Here is a 22,855-nt window from a genome sequence, read left to right as displayed (position 1 = left end):
AAACTTCTTGCTCTGTTGTGGGAAGGCAAACTGGTGCAGCCACTCTGGAAAACTGTAGGGAGATTGCTAAAAGAGTCAAAAATAGAACTATCCAGCAATTGCACTACTGGGTATTTACCCAAAGAATACAAAAATACTAATTTAAATTTAAAGGGATACACGTATCCCTATGTTAAAGCATCATCATTTACAATAGCCAAATTGTGGCAGCAGCCCAAGTGTCCATGGATTGATGAATGGATAAGGAAGATATGGTATATATATATATATATATATATATATATATATATATATATATACACACACACACACACACACACACACACACACACACACAATGGAGTATTATTCAGCCATAAAAAAGAATGACATCCTGCCATTTGCAATGACATGGATGAAGCTAGAGAATATAATGTCAGTCAGAGAACGCTAAATACCATATTATTTCACCCATATGTGGAACTTAAGAAATAAAACAAATAAGCAAAGGGGAAAAGACAGAGAGGCAAACCAACAAACAGACTCTTAACCATAGAGAACAAACTGATGGTTACCAGAGGGGAGGTGGGTGAGGGGATGGGTTAAATAGTTAATAGCAATTAAGGAGTGCACTTGCTGTGGTGAGCACAGGGTGTTGTATGTTGTATGGAGCACAGGGTATTCTATATTGTATGCCTGAACCTAATATTATACCATATGTTAACTGAACCAAAATTAGAATTTAAAAATTTAAAAATTAAAGTATGTAGGCAAGTTCTGGAAATCTACTATACAGCATGGTCCCTACAGCTAACAACACATTGTATACTGAAAATTTGCTGAGGAGATAGATCTTATGTTAAATGTTCTTACCACAAATAATAATAATAATAATAATAATAACAATAAAGGGGGCAGAATGAAAGTAGGAGGTGATGGCCTTGATGGTATTGATGATTTCATGGGAGTTTACTCATCAAGTAATATATATTAAATATGTACAGCTTTTTACATGTTAATAGTAATAGTTTGAGTGGTGCCAGGGTGGCTCTATCGGTTAAGCATCTGACTTCAGCTCAGGTCATGATCTCGCGGTTCATGAGTTCAAGCCCCACATCGGGCTCTGTGCTGGCAGCTCGGAGCCTGGAGCCTGCTTCAGATTCTGTGTCTTTCTCTCTCTGCCCCTCCCCTGCTCGTGCTCGCTCTCTCTCTCTCTCTCTCTCTCTCTCAACAACTGAATAAAACATTAAAAAATGTCCTAAAAATTTTTAAATAAAATATTTTTAAAACAGTATCAGGTTGATACTGAAAGGTTACCAAAATAATTACAAGTGTATTGTCATGAAAAACACAAAAAATTGTGGCAAAGAGAAAAAAAAAATCTTAACATTTAAATAGTTTGCATATGACCATGATTTTTAACATTTTATAATTGAAATTTTGAGATGCATAAAAATCAAAGAGAAAAATAAAATGAAGAACTGAGAATCCACCACTCATTTTCAACACATTGTTAACAAAAGATGGACATCCTGGTTTCCTCAATTCTCCATTCTCTTCATATCTACCACAGCTTTTTTACATTTTTTATATTTTTTTTACATTTTTTTAAAAATCCAGAAATATATTTTTTCACCCATAAATACTTCTGTGTTTATCATTAAAGATTACAAACTCTTTTAAGATAGCCAAAATATCTTTACCTTTGATGCACATAAAAATAACAATTATTTAATACCAAATACAGAGTCAGTGCTCAAATGTTTCCTATCTCAGAAAGGCTTTTACAGTTGGGGCATTTGAATCCAGATCTAAACAATTTATCCTCATTTAGTTTGGACATGTCATGTATTTCTTAACTGTCTTTTAATCTATAGGTTCCTCTTCCCACTTTTTTATTATTTCATTTATTTGTTGGAGAAACTCATTCATTTGTCCAGAGATTTTCTCATATTCTGTATTTGGTGTATTATAGTCGATTGATGTTGTTTAACACATTCCTCTATTTCTACAGTTCCTGTAAAAGCAAAAAGGAAATTAGAGGCTTTATCAGAGTCAGGTTTGAATTTGCAAGAGTAATTTTTTCTCAAGAACAGACCAAGAGAAGGATCCTCAAATGGTCTCCATGCAGATTCTACCCCATCATTTCACGTGACATACTGTGTCTTTCTTTAATTCAGGTCCTTTCCACCATACAAACAAGGAGATAGCATCGGGACAACGTTGCTAGGGAAAGGGGGACACTCTAAAAGTCTCCTCAAAGATTTTGAGCATTCCCAAAAGCAACATTCCATGAAATTTGGTGTAGAGGAAGAAAAAGAGAAACTGGAGATTACATAGCACCTGGAATTTCCTCAGAGCTATTAACTCATAATTATTACATGATCCTCATATGGTATTTTATTAATTATTCACATGTTATTTCTCCAGCTAAATTTTAAGTGCTCTGGTAATAAGGGGGCAGAGTTATGTCATTTTATGTTTATGCCCCTGGATCCTTGCAAAATTCCAGGAACACAGGAGAGTTCACTAAATCTTGTCCGAATATTTGAATTAGTTAGTAGTTACCCACAACCCCATATTTAGTCAGTGCTAAATGGAAGAAGGTAGCATTGAGCCATGCTGACACCTAGTTTACCTAGAGCATCATTGTGTGACATAGAGTTTCTTCTATAGGCTGTCCAAGGAGGAGAGTGGGGATTCTGGAACTCTTTACAGTAGAACAATTCAAGGAAAAAAGGATGTTTAAATGAAGAGAAGAGGGATAATTAGGAGGTATTACTTATGTTCATATATTTGAGGGACACTATCTTTAGAAACACTGTCTGAAACCACTCAAGCTGCCTAAGAACGGGACAGCCTCCCAAAACCAAGCTGTACTTGCAGGACTGGTAAGGGCAGAAGAACCCTCTGCCAGAGGTGCCAGGAGTCGAGATGTGCACCCGCTAAGGACATGTCCAGATGCAAGTGTCTTGTGATTCAAGGTGGACAAGCTCAGCCTTCCCACCAGGTCCTCCTGAGCATAAAGACCCACAGGAAACCAAGTCACAGCCAAAGTATACGTGATGGTGAAATTATGAACCACCCAAGCCAACAGTATGAATACAACTACGCTCATCAGCAAGAGAACCAGCCTCCTTTCCCAGGAAAAATTCTCCATCCCACCTAAGGACACAGAAGCACCCTGGTCACATCATGAGCATGAGGTTCATACACAGCCAGCTCACAGCTGAGAATAGAGACCCCCTCCTCTTGACTCAGTTCAGGAAACATGCCTCCCAGGAGCTCCCAGGACTCCTTCCAAGTCTCTCTGTGGTTACCTTTCCAAGGAGCTTTCCAAGCCCCACCCTCCGTGCTAGCCCCCTGCCTTACTTCTAGTCCATTTCCCGAGCTGGAAAACTTTCCAGTGTCTACCAAAGGCACTGGATATATGCATATAATCATTCTCAGTTGCTACATAAAAAAAAAATTTACCATCACAAACCTAGTGGCTTAAAACATATTCATTATCTTATAGTTTCCATGGGTCTGAAGTCCAGGCACAGTGGAGCTGAGCTCTCTGCTCAGAGTCTCACAAGCTGATCTAGTGTTGGCTGGGCTGTGGTCTCATCTGGGGCTCAGGATCCTCTCAGGTCCATTCAGGTTGTTGGCAGAATTTTATTCCTTACGGTTGTAGGATTGGGGTCACATTTTCTGGCTAGATGTCAGCTAGGGGCTGTCTTAGCCACATGGCCCTTCCCTAGGTTGTTCACCACATGGCTGTTTGCTTTCTTCCAGGCCAGCAAGAGTCTCTTAAGGGCTCTCCTGATTAGGTCAGGCCCACCCAGGATAATACGATAAACTCCCTTTTTTCCTCAAGGGTAGCGTAATGACTGAGAGTGATACACATGATGTTCACAGGCCCTGCCCACACTCAACGGGAGGGGACAACTCAGGGTGTCTAAATCAAAGGGTGGGAATCTTGGGGACCATCTCAGAAATCTACCTACCACAGGAAGGATAGCTAAAATGCACTCTTATTTCTTCCTTAAACATTTTCTTACATATTTGTTCATTTTAACAAGTAAAAAATATAACAAGAAAAGTATGGATCTTACTTAAAGGAGAAGGAAATATTCAGCTTATTATTCACTTGATATTACTCAGTGAAACTGGCAACGTCACCCATGGAATGAGACCCAAATCTGGAGCAGGTCGGTAGCCCAGGGAAAGAACAGCTCAGCTCTTGGAGGTCACCTCAGGGCTGATCTGGCTGCCTTAGTCGGCAATTCCCTCCTCTGCTCAGTGCTGGGGTCCACCTGCACCCCTGGGTTCAGACAGCCCTCCCAGAGATTATTCCTACTCTGGGTTAATCTGGTCTGTTCTAGCATACCCCATATGTTAAAACATACAGGAGGCACTCCTGTGTGTAAGGTTTCTTTCACTCAGCATGAAGTTTTCGAGATTCCTCCATGTTGTTAGCTGTTGTCAAGATTCACTCCTTTTGATCACTGAGTAGTACAAACACACCAAAGTTTGTTTTCCATTCTCTGACGGATGGACACCTGCAATATTTCTGGGTCTTACCTAGTGTGAGCAAAGCTGCTACGAATATTCTGGTACAAATGTCTTTGTGTACATAAGTTTTCATTTCTCCTGAGTCAACATTTAGGAATAAAATGCATGAATGTATGAATGTCTCTCAAAGTGAGAGACTTTATATTCTCAACTGAAGTTTACGAGATTTCCAGACGTTCCAGTTCTCTGCTGACATTTGTAACTATCAGGGTTTTTAAACTTTATCCATTTTGGTGAGTGTGTAATGGCACCTCACTGCGATTTTAATTTTCCTTTTCCTGATGACTAATGATGTTTTTTATGTGATTATTGGACATTTGTGAATTTTCCTCATAAAAGGATTGTCCAAACGCTTTACCCATATTTTATTGAGTAGCTTGGCATTTTATTACTGAGTTGTAGGACTTCTTCACTAGTCCTTCCTTAGATATATGTTTTGCAAATATTTTTCCCAGTCTGCACCTTGCCAGTTCATTTTCTGAATTGTGCCTTCTGACGAGAAAAAGAAGTCTTATGTCTTTTAATCTTGTTTATGGTTTTTAAATAAAGGGATTTTAATTTCAATGGCATCATATTTCTCAGAATTTTATGATTTTTAATCTTAAGAAATCCTTCATATCCCAAAATTATGAATAGCATCTCCTATACTTTTTTCTAAATCCTCATAATTTTTTTTTAATATCTGGTGTCTTCAATCCATCTGAAATTTGTTTATGAGGTGGTTTGAGGTTAAGCCTTTTCTCCTTGTGCACCAAGATCTCAACCACACATATCAAGGACTCTGCTGTCTTCTCTCTTTGCCCTTCTTATTTTCCCTTTATAAATTCTCCATCAGCCATTGGTTTCCATGGGTCCCATAAGCAAGTATGCACTGATGAAGCCAAAATGTTTCTCTAGCCTATGGTGGTAACTCCATGGGCTCCTCTCCCTACACACACTCCTGTCATCCAACCTAATGGCATATATTCCTATATGTGTATAAAGCCTGACCTTCCTTCCCCTCCACTGCCATCACTGTGTCCAAGCCATTATTAATGCCTGATTTGGAATGCAGCCTTAGCCTCTTGACTGCTCTTCCTGTTTCCACCATCCTGCCAGCATACAGAATGATCCTGTTAAAACTTGTCAGATCACGTCATCCTTTGTTCTAACCCTCCAAACATTCCCATCACCAAATAAAAGGCAACTTTCTTACAACAGCCTGCAAGGCCCTCACGCCCCAGACACCCCCTTTCCTCTCTGTCCTCCTCTCTCCCCACTCTCCCACTTGCTGACCCCTTCCCAGACTCATTAGCTTACTTCCTTGCTTCTGAGAACACCAGGCATTTTCCCCCTGGGTTTAGCAGTGGCTGTTCCCACTTTCTGGGATGCTTTTCCCTTACATCTCCATGGCCCATTCAATTGCTCAAATCTTACTTTCCCAGTAAGGGTTGCTTTACCCACACTTTTAAAATTAAAACTTATGCTTCTCTCCACTCTCATCCCAATCCCCATATACTACTTTATTCTACAGCATCCGTTATTGGCTAACCTACCAGATAATTTACTTACTACATTTATTATTATTTTCCCCTCCAAATAGAATATAGGCTCCACTAAGGACCAGAGATTTTGCCTTTATGTAACTGACACTACTACCTAAAGTGGTCCTTAGCACATTCCAGATGCTCGATAAGTGTGTTAAATCGGTAGTGACCAAATGCACTCAGCCTTCCCTAGGCTGTCCCACTATTAAAAACTGCACTTGTATTATTTTTGCCAAAACCACTCCTATTTTACCCACAAGAGATGACCAGAATGTGCCTGGTTTTGTTGCAGTGGTGTCCCTCACCTCCATCTCCTGTCACCACCTTGCCATCCCCACAGGCAGCTGAGGAGCTTGGTGTCCTGTCTTTGCTGAGGCCACTGCAAAGTCTCCCAGAAGCCTCTTTGCCTCTGCTTTGGCTCCCATTTAATCCTTCCTTCTCACTCAGCCACAGGGATGTTTCTAAAGTCTACACAATCTTGCCCCTTGTTGGCTCATGACCCTTCCATGACTCCGCTCGCCCGATTCAGCCACCAGCCACGCTCGTGGGCTCACTCCCTACCCAAGCTTCCCACGTCCTTTCTCCTTGACCTGAAAGTAACCCTTCTTCGCCTGGCTGCTTCCTCTTTCTTCTTTAAGGAGCAACTCGAATTTCTTTTCATTCTAGGTCAGATTTCATTTTAATTTCCTTCTTACCTACTCCCATTACCCTAGCGTTTAGCCTTCCAGTTGTAATTTTTGGTCTACTCCTCCGTATTCCCGAATGCATTGTAAACAACTCTGGGGCAAGAGATAATTTATCACGAGGGCCTAGCACAAAGTCTAGCACACAGTCATAATAAGTGTCTCATAAGATAATAGGGAACTTTCTGGAGAAATGCTTGTAATTCTTTCTCCCATCCTAAGTAAGTTCCCCTGTTGTGAAATGCCTTAGAAACGACTACATTGTGAGCAATTAAATCCAGTGGAGACTCAATGGGACTCAAAGGTCAGCCAGATTCAGGTGAAAGTGTTAACTCTTACAATTTGATATTTAAGTGGTATAGACAAGAGCCAAACTGGTTATTTTCTATTTTCTGGTTATTTCTATTTCCCCCTGAAAAGAGGATACGTTCAGATTTTTTTTTTAAAGCAGCATGATAACCACTGTAATGTGTTTACATTTTCAATCATTACACAGCAGGTGCAAGCTCTTCCTGCCTTTATTCCTACAAGTCCATGAACCTAGATGCCAGGCCCATCCTCTCTGGGTAAAGTGTGGATGTGTGAGGGTAACTGGCCTAAGCCTACATTAAAGAAAAAGATTTTTTTAAAAAAGACACTGAAACATTTTTAAATTACCAAAACTGTAAAGTGCAGTTTCTGAACACACATCAGGAATAGTCCCATCTGCAGTGGGGTCAGACAGTGGGAGAGAAGCCCAAGTCACCCCATCTCTCCTTCCTCCGGGCCTGACGTCCTCCTGGGTTGCCATTCGTCACACTGGAAGAAAAGAGGCTACAGTCATAAGTTCCTAGTTGCTGAGAACCATAGAAAACTTCACACAGTTAGGTTTGGCCAAACACGTCACCACTCACACACCATCTTTCCTCTACAGTTGAGCCAAAGAGCAAAGACACATAAGCAGAGGATGAATTCGCAAGAACAAAGCTTTATACACGTAATCTGCGACAGAAAGTTTGAGCCCACTGGAGCAAATGAGTAAGGACAAAGGGGCAGCTATAAGCAGCAGGGGGCATCCACCAGTTCCAAAATGAGGGGAAAATTGACCCAGAGCTGGGGTTGGCCAGACCAACGGTCAAAGTCAGGAAGCGGTCAGCTGATGATACATACAGAAAGAACTCTCTTCTACTCTCCACAGTGTAACTTCTCAAGTCTTGGTTTCTGACCAGCCTCATCTGCCCCACACCCTCTGACACACACATCCCCCGAGGTGTGAGACCTCCAGCTTGTAGTGGGAAGGAGGAGGTTAAGTTTGTTTGACATAACTAGAAGGGAGAGCCTCTTCCCAGCAAAGCGAGCTCCATTCGTGGAAGCTTCTGCTTCTTAATTACTGAGATCTGCAGATCTTGCACTATGAGAGGATGAAGACTTGGTGTTCCTTCACTTCTGTCTCCCACAAGCCCTGGGTGGTGCCCCGAACAGAAAGCTGAAGCCTACTCTGACCACACCAGAGTTGGAAACACTCTGACCAATGGTAGAAACAAAAGTGCCTCTGAGCATAGGTATTTTCTCAGTCGTGCTGCCCCCTAAAAGTCGTGCTGCCCCTCTCTCACCTGGGTGACCAGGTATTCTGACTGCAAGCAAAAGTAGAAATGCCTCCCTAAGAATGTGTGGCAATATCACTCTGACTGTAACACAAGTGCTTTGACCATGAGCATCCCAGGAGCTCAGAATGGTGGTGGGAAGGTCACCAAGCACAGGTTTGGTGATGTCCCCTTCTATTGCACCGCATGGGTCCCCAGTGCTCTGACTGTAGGTGGAAACACGAGGGCCTGCAAGCATAGGAATGGTCCTGGCCGCTGCAGCTTCTAGAGATGGGAGTCTGGCCACATGTGCCTCGGATGCTCTGATCATAAGCACGAAGAGACATATCTCCCGGCACGAGACTGGTGCTAATCCCTCCCACTGCAGCCCACGTGCTGTGGCCAGGGGACCCTGGGAAGTCTGACAAAAGGCGGCAAGAGAAGCACCACCCGACATAGGATGGCGCTGGCCTCTCCAGCTGCAACGGATGTGCTGTGCCACAAAAGGCCCCAGCTGACCGGACTACCAGGAGACACAAAACTGTCACTTGACACTCATTTCTTCTCAGTGGTGCGGACTCCTCCAATAGTCACAGATGTCCCTCTGCCCAGCTAGCCCCAAGTGCTCTGACTACACACAGGGAGGAAAAGGTCTCCCAGGACAGATGTGCTCTCTGTAGAAGTAGACTCTCTGTGCGCAACCGGGGTGCTATAGGCCAGCAGGACCCTGAAGCTTGGATCTAAGAGTCCTTAACTAGAGGAAGTAGTGACCGCTTCATCCTGCGCCAAAGCTGAGTGCTCCATCCTGGAGGTGGGGCTTGGGCAGCTAACGCCACCCCAGAGCTGTTGCTACCCATTAGGGCCGCAGATCCCACAAACACAAATTGATCTACGGGGGTGTTCAGAAATGGTGAGCTATTATTCCCAGTCCTGGGCATCCTGGCGGCAGCTGTAAAGCCAGAAGTAGTAGCTGTAGCACTGGGAAAATGCCCGAAGTGTCACCAAAAGCTGGCTGGGTGCTGACAGGGATGCCAAAGGGACAATACGGGGCTATCAAATCCATAACCCGGTTGAGTTGTGCTGCTATGGGTGGCTGGGCTGTGGCTTGTGCTGGGGCCGCCTAGTCTCCAAAAGGAAAAGGGCTGCCGTCGGGCGGCTCCAGGCCGCAGCCCATCACAGACCCCCAATATGGGCTGAGGGGGTGGCTCCAGAGTCAGGGAGTTTGAAAGTCACGTTTGGGCTGCTGACTGTGAGGACAAGCTGGCAGAATCGAGCCTGAGGCAACGCTGTGCATGAAGTACATGTTCTCAGAACCAGAAAGTGCCATGGAAAATAAAAGTTCTCCCTGGAGCCCAGGGGGAGACCTCAAGAGGAAAGTCTGAAAAATGGAAGTGGTGTCCGTGTCAGTGACACCAAATTCCAAAGGAGGCTGGGAGGCTGACTCTGCATATATGCTTGTTGCAGAAGCAGCGACAGACTGGCCGGTGAAGACTGAGGTGGGGGTGACTGGCGGAGACGTCCGTATGAAAAAGTGCAGATAATCCACACACATAGGCATAGGTGATTCCAATCTCCAGGAGGCAGGCTGAAGAAAAGGACTGAGGTGCTAGGAGCGTGGGGAGATCCAAACAGGAGATGCCACAGCTACGACTGACGGACAGGAACGCAAGGCCTCCGTTCTCATTGCTAAGTAGGGCCCCAAAGATGAGCTTGACCCTGAAGGGAGAAAGAGAACCTGCATGAACAGCAAAGGGAGAATTAGGAATTGTGCATCTCATTTCACAAGCAATCTTAGGTATGGGAGCAGACGGATGGGGCCTGGCAGGCAGGTCAGCCAAGTCCATGACTGGTAATGTTCTAGTGAGCAGGATGGGCACTGTGACAGCGGCTGAGGGCAGGCTGTCCAGCAATGCAGTCAGAGGTGGCCTCAGTCTCATCTCTAAGACCTTATTAAACCAGGGCCACTCAGCCGTCTTCTCCAAACCCAGGTCTTCGGCAATGACTGGACAGGGAAGCTGAGGACGGGAGGGCAGCTCACCTTCACCCTACGACAGTGGCAGAGGCACTGAAATTTCCCATTTGTAGGGCCCACAGCTGGCACATGGGGTGACATCCTCCTTGACAGGCGTGACGGGGACCCTCACTTTGTCTCCTTTGACGTCGGTGAGATGGAGACTGAGCCAATGGCCTTCAACAAGAACCACCTTTGTCAACCTCTTGAGAAGTGGCTGCAGAATGAGACTGGCCCTGCTGAACCTAGGTCACTCCTCCAAAGGGACCTCCCGCGGGGCAGGTGTCCTCCCTGGGACACCTCCCGCAGGGCCACGAGAGCTGGCAATGGAGAAGGAGCGCATCGAGGACACGCGGCTTTTCTTACTCAAACTAGTATCCCCAGCTTGGGTGGGAGGTTTCCCTTCAGAGGCCCAGAATGGCACCTGAAGGAAGTAACGCTCCAGGGGGCTCCGGTGGCCTTCAGTGGCCTCCATGCCTGTGGCACACTCCCACGTCCAGGGCCTCTTCTCTCAATGTCTGTCCTTTGGTCATCAGCTGTCAGTCCTCCTTCACTGAGCCTCTCGTGGGCTCTCCTAAAGCCCTGACTCAGTCTCCTTCGGGCAAGGAGCTGATGGATGACCGGATGGCTCTGGCCTCCTAAAGACAACAGTCAGGTGGCCAACAGAGGAGAGTCCCTTTGCTCCCTGGAGGGATATCTACTGTTCCTGGGTGGCCGGAGTGGCGAACATCATGGAGGCTGGAGCAGACAACAAGAGTTTCAGCCGCCGTTGCCGTCGTGGGGGGGGACGGGGTTACGACCCCGGCGGGGAGGTGGGGAGGAAGCGCGATCCTAATGGCACCGACTGCCCACAGGGCAGAGGAGAGGTGCGGGCAGCGTGGTCCCCGCCAGACCGGTGGGTGCGCGGTGGCGGCGGGACGAAGCTCGCTGGCAACTGCCACTGGAGTGGGGTCGAGGCTCGAGGAGGCGGCCCGGCCACTGGTCCAGCAGGTGCTCTAACGGAATGCAACGACCCCAACGGTCCTCCAGATGCTCCGCCGCTGACGTGGGCGGGGGAGGGGCGCTCCTGCTGGGTGTGCGGACCCGCCCCGACCCCACTCTTGGGACCGGAGCCCACCCAGCACACCCCACCCGGCCGGGGGCCGCAGTCTAGGCATTCAGGGCCTGCATGTTGTGGAGCCGGTTCACCTAGGTCCTGCGGTCGCCCCCCGCTGGGAGCCAGGGCCGGGGCGCCTTAGGGGACTGGGGACAGGGCAGTGGGCACGCTTGTGCGGGACTGCCCTCGAAAGCGGGATGCGCGGGTTTCCCTCGCAGGGCTGGTCTTCCAGAGTCATTTAGAGAAATACTACGGCTTTTATATACTATGGCTCTTGTATATTGAGGTCTTGCTAAATTCACTTCTTCTTTCTGGTAATTTCTTTGTAAATTCCTTGGGATTTTCTACATAACACAATCACGTTTCCTGTAAGTTGCACTTCTCCCTTTTTAATATGTGTGCCTTTTATTTCTTCTTCGTACTTTCTACATTTGCTCAGGCCTCCAGTAAAATGTTGAACACAAGTGGAAACAACGGATATCCTTTTCCTGTTCATTCAATAGTCTGTTAGGGAGAGGGTTTTTATAGAAGCCCTACATCGCACTAAGCAAATTCCCAGCTATTTCCACTTTGCTGAGAATTGGGTTTTTTTTTTTAAAGAGTGGACTGAGAGTGGACTAGGTGGGAATTTAAATGACAGGTTAAAGGGCCTCTGTATCCTTAGGCTATGTGGTAGCAACTCGCTCATTTTTCTATTATCCTTTAAACTGTGCATATATGTGATATATTCTCTTTGCATGCTGCATTTTATAATAAAAGCACTTTTTAAACAGTAAGATGTAGAGAAATGTGAGAATATTATCATGTTGAAACACAAATACACAATATCTTCACTCAGACCCTAAGAGCTAAATATTAGACTTCTATGAAAACCCAAACGTAACATTGTTTTTATGGGAAAAGGAGATTCTGAATTTTTTTAAAGTGATAGTTGTGACACATATGTATACACACACACAAACACAAATACATGGAAATGTGTGTGTATATATGTATATACAAATTAATAACAAAAAAAATTTACATTTAAGTCTCTAAAACCCTAAGACCCTTTTATTGGTCCTAGAGAGAAAAAATAACCGGTAAGTTTTACTTATTTTTGTGTTGGCATATGTGTTATTTAATTCCTGAAAACTCAGAAGATAAGATCAAAGTATAACTTTAGCAAACAGGGAAATCTTGCAGATCAGCCAAAAAAAGTCTTCAGAAATTTAAATGAATTCTATCCTACAATCACTTGGAAAGAAAAATAACTAGAAAGTGGGGAAAAGAAAGCATGAAAATCCTGACAGGTCTACACAAACCCTAGGGAAAGCAAGACCAGCTCCCTCCAGAACACACACCCGGTTTTTGGTCTTTTCAAAGGTCTTGGTTGTTCAGGACTTGTGAGGTTGGGCACAAGGCCAAGAGGTAGCTGTCTTCAGAGCCCTGTGTCATAGCTCCATGGAAATTAGAGAAGGTTCAAAAGTTCTTGTCCCTCGAACCCAAGGACAGCTTTTTTCTCTCTCTCTTCATTCAGTATTGACATTTATTTGTTACATTATGATACAGCACCAGAAGAAAATTCAGACTCAGAGATAGGAAAATATAACCAGCACATTTGCAAAGAGCTTAGCATTTGATTCAACTGAGACTCTCATAATAACTCTGGTTGCTGATCTCAAACAGAAAATGACACTTGCATACATAGGGATGGGTTACCAAAATCTTTTCCTCCCGCTGCCATATTTGCTGGCTTTTTACAGAATGTAAAAGCAACACAAACTTATTTAGAAAACCAGAAAACCCAAAAAGTAAAATGAAAACAAAAATTGCCCATAATTCTGCTACAAGGGATAACCCCATGATTTTTTTAATCTATCTCCTTTCCTTTCTCTATACATATGAATTTCTACTTTTACAAAATTCAGTAAAATGTGAACAGCATCATATCCTGTTGTTTAAATTTTACATCATGTGTAACATCTTTAAAAGCTCTTGAAAAACATTTTCATTTACTACACACATATTCTACCGTTCTTCATTTCATTTTTAAGTGGATTTTTTTCCCCATGTTTGATTACTTTCTTAGGGTTTATTTACAAAAGTAGAATTACTTGGTCACAGGGTAAAAACTGTCTTAAGTCTTTGGATCCACATTTCTTTCCAGAATGATTATAACTTCCTTCCCCAGAAGATATGAGAGTTTGGGGCTGTGTGTAGTCTTGTCTGTGAAATCTGTGCTCAAAAAATACTTTTTAATCTTTTTTTTTTTTTACCATTTTCACTGATGAAAATTATATCACTTGTTTCTTTAATATTATAATTATTAATGTTTCTGAATACATCCAGTGGACATTTCTTCATGTTTCTAACTCCCCTTCTGAATTCATACATTCTTTCGCTTCTTTCCAGAGCAAATTCCAGACACAGAACTCTACCTTTCCAATGACTCTATCTACTAACAAACTGCCCCCATCACTCAGATTGTGGCAGATGGGTAGGGCCCTCAATACCTAGATTTAGGAATGTTGATGGTGCAGAATAAACAGCTCTTTTCACTTATACTGGGGAGAATAGCCATTGGAATAGAATTATAAACCAGTAGTCTGCTGGAGCCTGTCCATTATAGCTCACAAAAGCACACTGTGCACCTCTTTCCTCAATTTTGTGTTCAATTATGTCACTTTGGTTGCTTGAAATTGGCCATAAGAGGATTTGCACCATGGAAATCGGCAAAAGCTACAAATTAAACCCTTCCCACCTATGCTCAGCCTCAAGAGCCAGCTATTAAACTTTTAACAGCACTCCACTGCTTCTATTTCCAACTATGGAATATAAGCTAGTATCAGACTAACCTTCCTGAAGATAACAATAGGAAAGATGTGTAAAGGGGCACCTGGGTGGCTCAGTCGCTTGAGCATCTGATTTTTAATTCCAGCTCTTGTCATGATCCAAGGATTGTGGGATTGAGACCTGTGTAGGGCTCCACACTGAGCATGCAGCCTGCTTAATATTCTCTCCTTCTGCCCCTCTCCCCTGCTCTCATACCCTCTCCCTCTCGAAAGAAAGAAAGATAGGAAAGAAAGAAAGAGGAAAGAAAGAAAGAAAGAAAGAAAGAAAGAAAGAAAGAAAGAAAGAAAGAGACAGAAAGAAAAGCTGTGTAAAATATTTTTTCAAACATTTGCTTGAAAAAACAAAACAAAACAAAACAAAAGATTTGCTTGAAGGAATCAAGCAGTACCAAAGCAGCCAAGACTTGAAGGTCTAAGATCATAAAGAGAAAGAAGGGCATGTACTGAGAAGTAAGTATGATGTTGCCCCCACCTTTCCCCTTGATGTGTTTGCTAATTGACAAGTGGCTTGTGAAGAGCTAATTGGAAGACTGTGGCTGACAGGCAGAGAAGGTGGGGACAGAGATTTTAACAGCTCAGGAGATGCAGAGAGAAAAATTCAAAATGTTTCAGGACTTACCAAAGAGAAGGGTCCCTGATAAGCACTCGGGCTTTCATTTGGGACTTCTGAAGGACAACATCCAAGGACTAAGGTGTCTTAGTTTGGGCTACTATTATAAATTACCATAGGTTGGGTGTTTTACACAACAAACATTTATTTCTCTTAGTTCTAGAAGCTGGTGGTCTGAGAACAGTGTTGCAGCATGGTCAGGTTCTTGGTGAATGCCCTCTTCCTGGTTTACAGACCGTATCTTCTTGCTGTGTCCTCACAAGGCAGCAAGAGAGCTACGTAGCTCTCTGGCCTCTTCTTCGGAAGGCACTAATTCCACTTGTGAGGGTTCCATCCTCATGACCTAATTACCTCCCAAAAGTACCATCTCAAATACCATCACACTGGAATCGGTTTCAACATATGAATCTTGGAGGACCCATTAGTCCTTTGCAAAAGGGTAACTGGAGACAACTAGGCCTCAAAAAGAATGAAGCACGGGGGTGCCTTGGTGGCTTAGTTGTTTAAGCATCAGACTCTTGATTTCGGCTCAGGTCATGATCTCATGGTTCGTGAGATAGAACCCCACAGGGCTCCACGCTGACAGCACAGAGGCTGCTTGAGATTCATTCTCTCTCCCTCTCTCTCTCTCTCCCCCTTCCTCACTCATGCGTGCTCTCTCTCCCTCTCAAAATAAATAAACTTAAAAACAAAAAAGAATGAAGCACAGTTCTGATTTAAATCAATCTCAGACTACAGTAAGGTGAATTTCCCCATCCAAACTACCTGCTAGTAGCGAAAGTAAATCCTTTCTGAAGGACTTATAGTAACACCAATAAAAATCAAATAGCTAGGAATAAGTCTACTAAAGATGTACAGAACTGCAGGAGAATTGTAGATGTAAATATGAAAGTTTAAGCAAAAGCTTCTAATGGATATCAGTGAAAATCTTCACGACCCTGAAAGTACTCCAAAACACCTGTACACAAATGTCCATGGTAGTACTATTTCTAATACTCAAAAACTTGGAACAACTCAAATATCCATAAACAATGAAAGGGGTACATAAAATGTGGCATATTCATTCAATGGAATACTACCCTGCAATATAAACACATAAACTACTGCTAAACACAACAGCCTGCGTGGATTCCACCAACATGGTGGTGAATGAAAGAATCCAGACACAAAAAAGTACCTACTGTATGACTCCATTTATATAAAGTTTAAAAATAGGCAAAAGGTACCTATGATGTTAAAAGCTTAGAGGGAGAGTTGCTTAGAGACCAGAAGAGAAAGGCTGTTTTCCAGAGTGCAGGCAATGTTTTGTTTCTTGACCTGGATGATGGCTACTGGTTATGTCAGTTTGTTCCCATGAAAATATGCTGAGCATTCCACATGGGGCTTGTACACGTCTCTGAATATTATATTTAAAGTTAATTCGATGACAACTGAGAGAGACAGAGAGCACTGAAACTCTTCCCCAGAGGTGGCACATATCTTCTTGAACCCAACAGGACTCCATGCTTTAAGTGATGAAACATTTCACTCAAATTGACCTAAAAAGCAAAGGGAGTCCAAAGAAGATGGACATATAGCCAGCAAGCATATGAAAAATGTTCAACATCATCAGTCAGAAGGAAATGTGAATCAAAGCCACAGTGAGATACTACTTCACACCCACGAGGATGGCTACGCTCAAAAAGCAAGACAGTAACAAGGGTTGGCCAGGATGTGGGAAAGTCATGATACACTATAACATGGATGAACCTTGAAAAGATTACGCTACATAAAAGAAGCTGGTCATAAGTGACCACGTATTCATACTTACGGGAAATGTCTAGAACAGGTTACTCTACAGAGACAGAGGGCAGATTTGTGGTGGTGGTGGCCAGGGCTGAAGGCAGCGGGTGGCAGTTTCAGCCAGGGAGGTTGAGGGAGAAAGAACAACTGCTCATCAGAATGGGGTTTCTTTTGGGAGTGATGAAAGTGTCCTAAAATTCATTGTGGTAAAGGTTGCCCAACTCTGTGAAAGTACTAAAAAATATTGAATTGTACACCATTAAAACGGTTTCACTATTTAAACTCTTTTTAAAAACATTAAGGTGAATTTTATGATATTTAAGTTATAAATCAATAAAGCTCCTTTAACAACTAAGGAGACTAGGGGCGCCTCGGTAGCTCAGTCAGTTAAGCGACTGACTCTTGATTTCAGCTCAGGTCACAATCTCAGTTTCGTGAGTTCAAGCCCCGAATCAGGCTCTGCAGGCTGATTGGGTGCAGAACCTGCTTGGGATTCTCTCTCTCCCTCTCTCTCTGTCCTTCCCCTGCTCACACTCTTTCTCAAAATAAATGAAAAACTTAAAAAAATTAAAATTAAAAAAACATATAAAAACCAATGAGATTTAATGGCTTATGTAACTGAAATATCTAGAGATAAGTTGCTTCTGTGAGGCTCCATCCAGCAGCCCAAACATTATCACCAGTACCTGATTTCATTCTCTCCTTGATCTGCCTTTTGTGGTCTTGGCTTCACCCTCAGACCACCATGTCAGTAACTTAGCAGCTCCAGGCACGCCCATCTTGTCAGCAAAAAAAAGGCAAGAGCCATTCAAGATGTCATAATCTCTTCTCGCACCATCCATAGGACAAAGAAAGTTTCTCTTTCTCAGAAGTTCCAGAAAATGTGTGCTTAAATTTTACCAATGCCTCACTGACACTGCTTGAGTTTTGCTCCCACTCCATATGCAGAAATGGGGCAAATGATAGTCTTAAGCCAATCTGATGCCAGAGCCCCAGAGTCAATCCTACCCAAACTACATGGCTGAAGGTTGGGTAAGGGCAGCTTCCTAAAAAAAGGTGGGATCTTGTCACCAGAAATTATGGAAACTAAAGTTGAGGAATTAACATCAACCTGAATTACACACACACACACACACACACACACACACACACACACACACACGGAGCCAGAGTCATTGTGGACTAAAGAATACAAGCAACAGTTATTTACAAATTGATTTTCCACATTTGATGCAAGACAGAGGTACTCATGTTTGTAAATGGAGCACTGGACATACAACTGGATCCATAACAGCTTCTCAATTGATTTTGAATGAATGAACAAACAAATAAGCCAATGACAACAAATTAATAAATGAAAGAAAACGGCTATCTTGATGGTAAAGAACCCAGACTCTCTTTTGGTTCTTTTTTCTTCTGTCTCCTTCTTCTCTCTACTTGGTCAATCACCATGAGTCCAGTAAAGCATTCAAAAGTTAGAAAGAATTGGACAAGGAGAGTTTCAAATCTCTGTATGTTTTGGTCCTGAAAAGCACTCTGATGACAAACTCACAGTTGAGGAGGTTTATATCATTGGCTACAAAAAGGTTTAGAGAGTCTTAGTTGGTTTCAATCTCCAACACAGGGGAGATGTTGGTACAATGTCAAGGCAACCATTGACTCTTTCTAACCCTACTTCTAAAACCTGCATAGGCATTGGTTCCAGAGATTTCTGAGTTACCTGTCATCCCACACTGCCTCCTAAGCCAGGTCTTAGTTTCTGACCGGATATCCACTAGTTTATAAGTATTGCTGAATATTACCTTAACCTAACAGAAATCACCAAATGTATAACAAACGACATGAAAGACAGAAGATCAAAACATGTCTTCTATCATTAGAATCCTGACCAAGAGTATGTACACTTAAATTTTCTATTTTGACCTTCATCTCAAGCTGGAGATAAATTGGGCAAGCATTACTAACTTCATTATACAGATTAGGAAACTTAGGCTCAGAAAATGTTTGCCCTATTTTTAATTGGTGACAAAGCAGGGACCAGAACAGGTTCCCCCCTATAAATACAGGTGGATCCCTTTAAATAAAATGTATTACCACTAAACCAACATCCAGTGTACTGAAAATTAAGATGTTTTCCTGACATTTAACAGAGGCATTTGCAATGACCCCACATTTTTGCTTGATTAATAACTAAGTAATATAGAATTTATAAAATCACATCAAACATTTCTGTGTGACAATGCTAGGCATTCAGTAATTACTGAATGCCTAGATTCATTCATATAAGAATGACAGATTCATTCATATAAGAAGTGATCATAAGGTCATAAAACAGACAAAGCCAATTAGTTGTCAACCCACCTTTAAAACCCATGTCCTTGGACCTTTTAGTGTCTTACTCTAGCCATCTGAGCTAATCCATGGTCTTTGCAATAAAAAGATACTGAAACACTTCTTTTTTTTTTTTTTAATGACTTAGATTTAATCATTGGAAGAGAAACACTTGTAAATCTACAGGTACACTGAGTATGTGTATGATATACACTGCATATGTATATGATACACTGTATATGATAGATTGGGTTTTTTTCCTCAAGTACTGAGGAAACTTTGTGCTTAAAAAAAGAATTCACTGTGTTACTGATAATCGAAAATGAATTTACTTAGTTGGGTAGCTTTAATTAGTTTGCTGGTGCTCCAAAGACTTTTGGGCGAATGGGATTTTTTTTCTAATACCTGTAATGCATACAAGCGTTAAATCAAAGCTGACTACAGCAAAATCTAATTCTAAAGGCCCTAGAGTAAAATCACGATAAAATAATTTACACCACAACCACTTCATCAAAATAGAAGGAAGTCTACGAATAGTCCAACAGCTATCACTACTATGATTTTTCCAAGAAAGAAGAGTTTAAATTTTCTAACAAATCCCACATTTGTTGCATTTCTATGGCTTTTAGTTTGTCCAAAAGGATTATTTTTTCTTTTCTTTTTCTAGATATTTTAGAGAGAGAGCATGCACAAGCAGGAGAGAGAGGCAAAGGGAGAGAGAGAATTTTAAGCAGGCTCCATACTCAGTGCAGGCTTGATCCCACAACCCTGGGACCGTGGCCTGAGCTGAAATCAAGAGTCAGATGCTCAACTGACTGAGTCACCCAGGCACCCCCAAAAGGATTATCAATTTTCAAGCACATCAATTTAACAAGTGTTTAATAAAAGACTAGTGAGAAACATACAAAAACTAGAAGAGAGGCAACACTTTCATGGAGGCATTATAGATTATTTTTCTTTTTAAATTTGAATTGAATGCTGTTATAAGATTGTTATTTAATAAATAAAAAGCAAGAAAATTGCCAGCTTTATGAGGAACAATGTCTCCGCTTTGGGGTAGAGAATTAGGATAATTATGAACACTGCTTGGAAGTGTCAACCCTGCACTCACCTGTTCTTTGACCCATGAGAATCTTCTCCATTTCACTGGGCCTGAACATCTCTGGCAATAAAATGATGATAAAGAAAATGACCTATTCTACCTCATATATTAGAAGAACATAAAAAGATTAATACCTATATGCAGTTATTAAATTCAGTCAAAGAAGGTTTGGAAAGTTGGAACTTACTTTTGAGACACGAATAGGCAAAAGTGAGGGAGGGAGAGGAACTGAACAAATTCCATCAGGCACACTGGACATGCTCCCACAATTTCAATTGCAGGCAACATCCAGAGACACAAGTGTTGATGCTCCCCCACACCATCCCTCCAAAAATGCAAATACTGAAACCTATAAAATGCCAAATGGTGTTTATAATAGGTAAATGAAAATTGTATAAAAGTCAAAACTAGGATTATAGAGACTGGAGTCAGAAAACCTTGGTTCAAAAAACTATACATAGAATTTACTTAAACTGATACAGGATATCTAAGAAAGAAAGAAAGAAAGAAAGAAAGAAAGAAAGAAAGAAAGAAAGAAAGAAAGAAAGAAAGAAAGAAAGAAAGAAAGAAAGAAAAGAAAGAAAGAAAGAAAGAAAGAAAGAAAGAAAGAAAGAAGAAAGGAGAAAGAAAGAAAACCTATTGCAAATATTCACACTTAATGGTGATATGCTGAAGGTTTCCCTTTAAGATTGGGAAAGAGAAAAGAAAGATCTCTATCAGTACTTCTATTTAGAGACTCTAGCCAGTGCAGTAAAGCAAAAAATAAAATAAAATAAAATTAGAAAAAAGAAACAGACGAAGAGAGGAAGAGGGGAAGGAAGGAAGGAAGGAAGGAAGGAAGGAAGGAAGGAAGGAAGGAAGGAGAATAAGAAGTGATATCTCATTATGATTTATTATTATTATTTTATTTGAGAGAGAGAGAGAGAGAGAGAGAACATGCACACAAATCGGGGAGGGGGCAGAGGCGAAAGAGTGAGAGAGAACCCCAAGCTGGCTCCATGCTCAGTGTGGAGCTCGACACAGGGCTTGATCCCATGACCCCGGGATCATGACCAGAGCCGAAATCAAGAGTCAGACACTGAACCAACTGAGCCACCCAGGCAGCCTCTCATTGTGGTTTTAATATGTATTTCCCTGATGATTAGTAATGTTGAGCATCTTTTCATTTGTCTTTTGGCAGTCTATATATCTTCTTTGGAAAAATGTCTATTCAGGCCCTCTGCTCATTTTTTAATCACATTATTTGTTTTTCTGGTGTTGAGTTGTATTACTTCTTTATGTATTTTGGATATTAACCCCTTATCAGATATATCATTTGAAAATATCTTCTCTCATTCTGTAGGTTAAAATCACTTTACGCCTGTCAGAATAGCTAACATCGAAAACATAAGAAATAACAAGTGTTGGCAAAAATGTGAAGGAAAAGGAAATCTTGTGCACTGTTGGTGGGAATGCAAACTGGTGCAGCCACTGTGGAAAACAGTGTGGAGGTTCCTCAAAAGACTTAAAATAGAATTACCATATGATCCAGTAATGCCACTACTGGGTATTACCAAAGAAAACAAAAACACTAATTTGAAAAGATATATGTACCCCTATGTTTATTGCACTATTAGGTACAAGAGCTAGGATATGGAAACACCCCAGATGTTCATCGACTGATGGATGGATAGAGAAGATGAGGTATATATATACAACAGAATATTACACAGCCATTAAACAAATGAAATCTTGGGGCCCTTGGGTGGCTCAGTAGGTTAAGCGTCCAACTTCGGCTCAGGTCATGATCTCACAGTTCATGGGTTCAAGCCCCACGTTGGGCTCTGTACTGACAGCTCAGAGCCTGGAGCCTGCTTTGGATTCTGTGTCTCGCTCTATCTATCTGCCCCTTCCTCAGTCACGTGTTCTTTCTCTGTCTCTCTCTCCCAAAGATAAAGAAACATTAAAAAAAAATTTAATGAAATCTTGCCATTTGCAACAACATGGATGAACCTAGAGGGTATAATGTCAAGTGAAATAAGTCATCCAGAGAAAGACAAATACCATATGATTTCATTTATATGTGGAATTTAAGAAACAAAACAAAGAAAAAAGAGACAAAAAAACAAACTCTTAAATACAGAGAACAAACTGGTGGCTGCCAGAGAGATGGTGGGTAGGGAGATGAGTGAAATAAAGGATTAAGAGTACATTTACTGTGATAAGTACCGAACAATGTATAGACGTGTTGAATTATTGTATTGTACACCTGATAGTAATGTAACACTCTATGTGAATTACACTTCAATAAAAAGAGAAAAAAGGAAAGAAATGAATGGTATAAGGACAAAAAAAGTAAAATAAAATTGCTGTTACTATTTGCAGATACTATCATGTGTAGGTAGAAAACGCAAGAGAATCTACATATGATTTGTTGTACTTAATAAGTGTATTTACTAAGTTACCTAGATAAAAGGTCAATGTAAAAGTTAATTGATTATAATAATTGTATCTACAAGCAAATAGAAAATAATATTTTAAATGATATCTGCCTTTAAAAAAACTTAAAAACCTAGGAACGAATCTAATAAAAGATGCAGAAGACCTCTATATAGAAACCTGTAAAACGTAGATCAGAAGAGTTAATGGTGTAAAGATGTCAGTTGTCTCCAAATCCCAGCAGGATTTTTTTTTTAATTATAGAAATCGACAACTGATTCAAAATTTTATGTGGAAATGCAACAGGCCAAGAATAAGTAATACAATCTTAAAGCAGATCAAAATTGGAGTTACAGCAAGTTAT

This window comes from Panthera pardus, unplaced genomic scaffold (assembly GCF_024362965.1).
Source record: "Panthera pardus isolate Hobbes unplaced genomic scaffold, ASM2436296v1 HiC_scaffold_22, whole genome shotgun sequence".
NCBI lineage: Eukaryota > Metazoa > Chordata > Mammalia > Carnivora > Felidae > Panthera > Panthera pardus.
Note: the sequence above shows the minus strand (reverse complement) of the source record.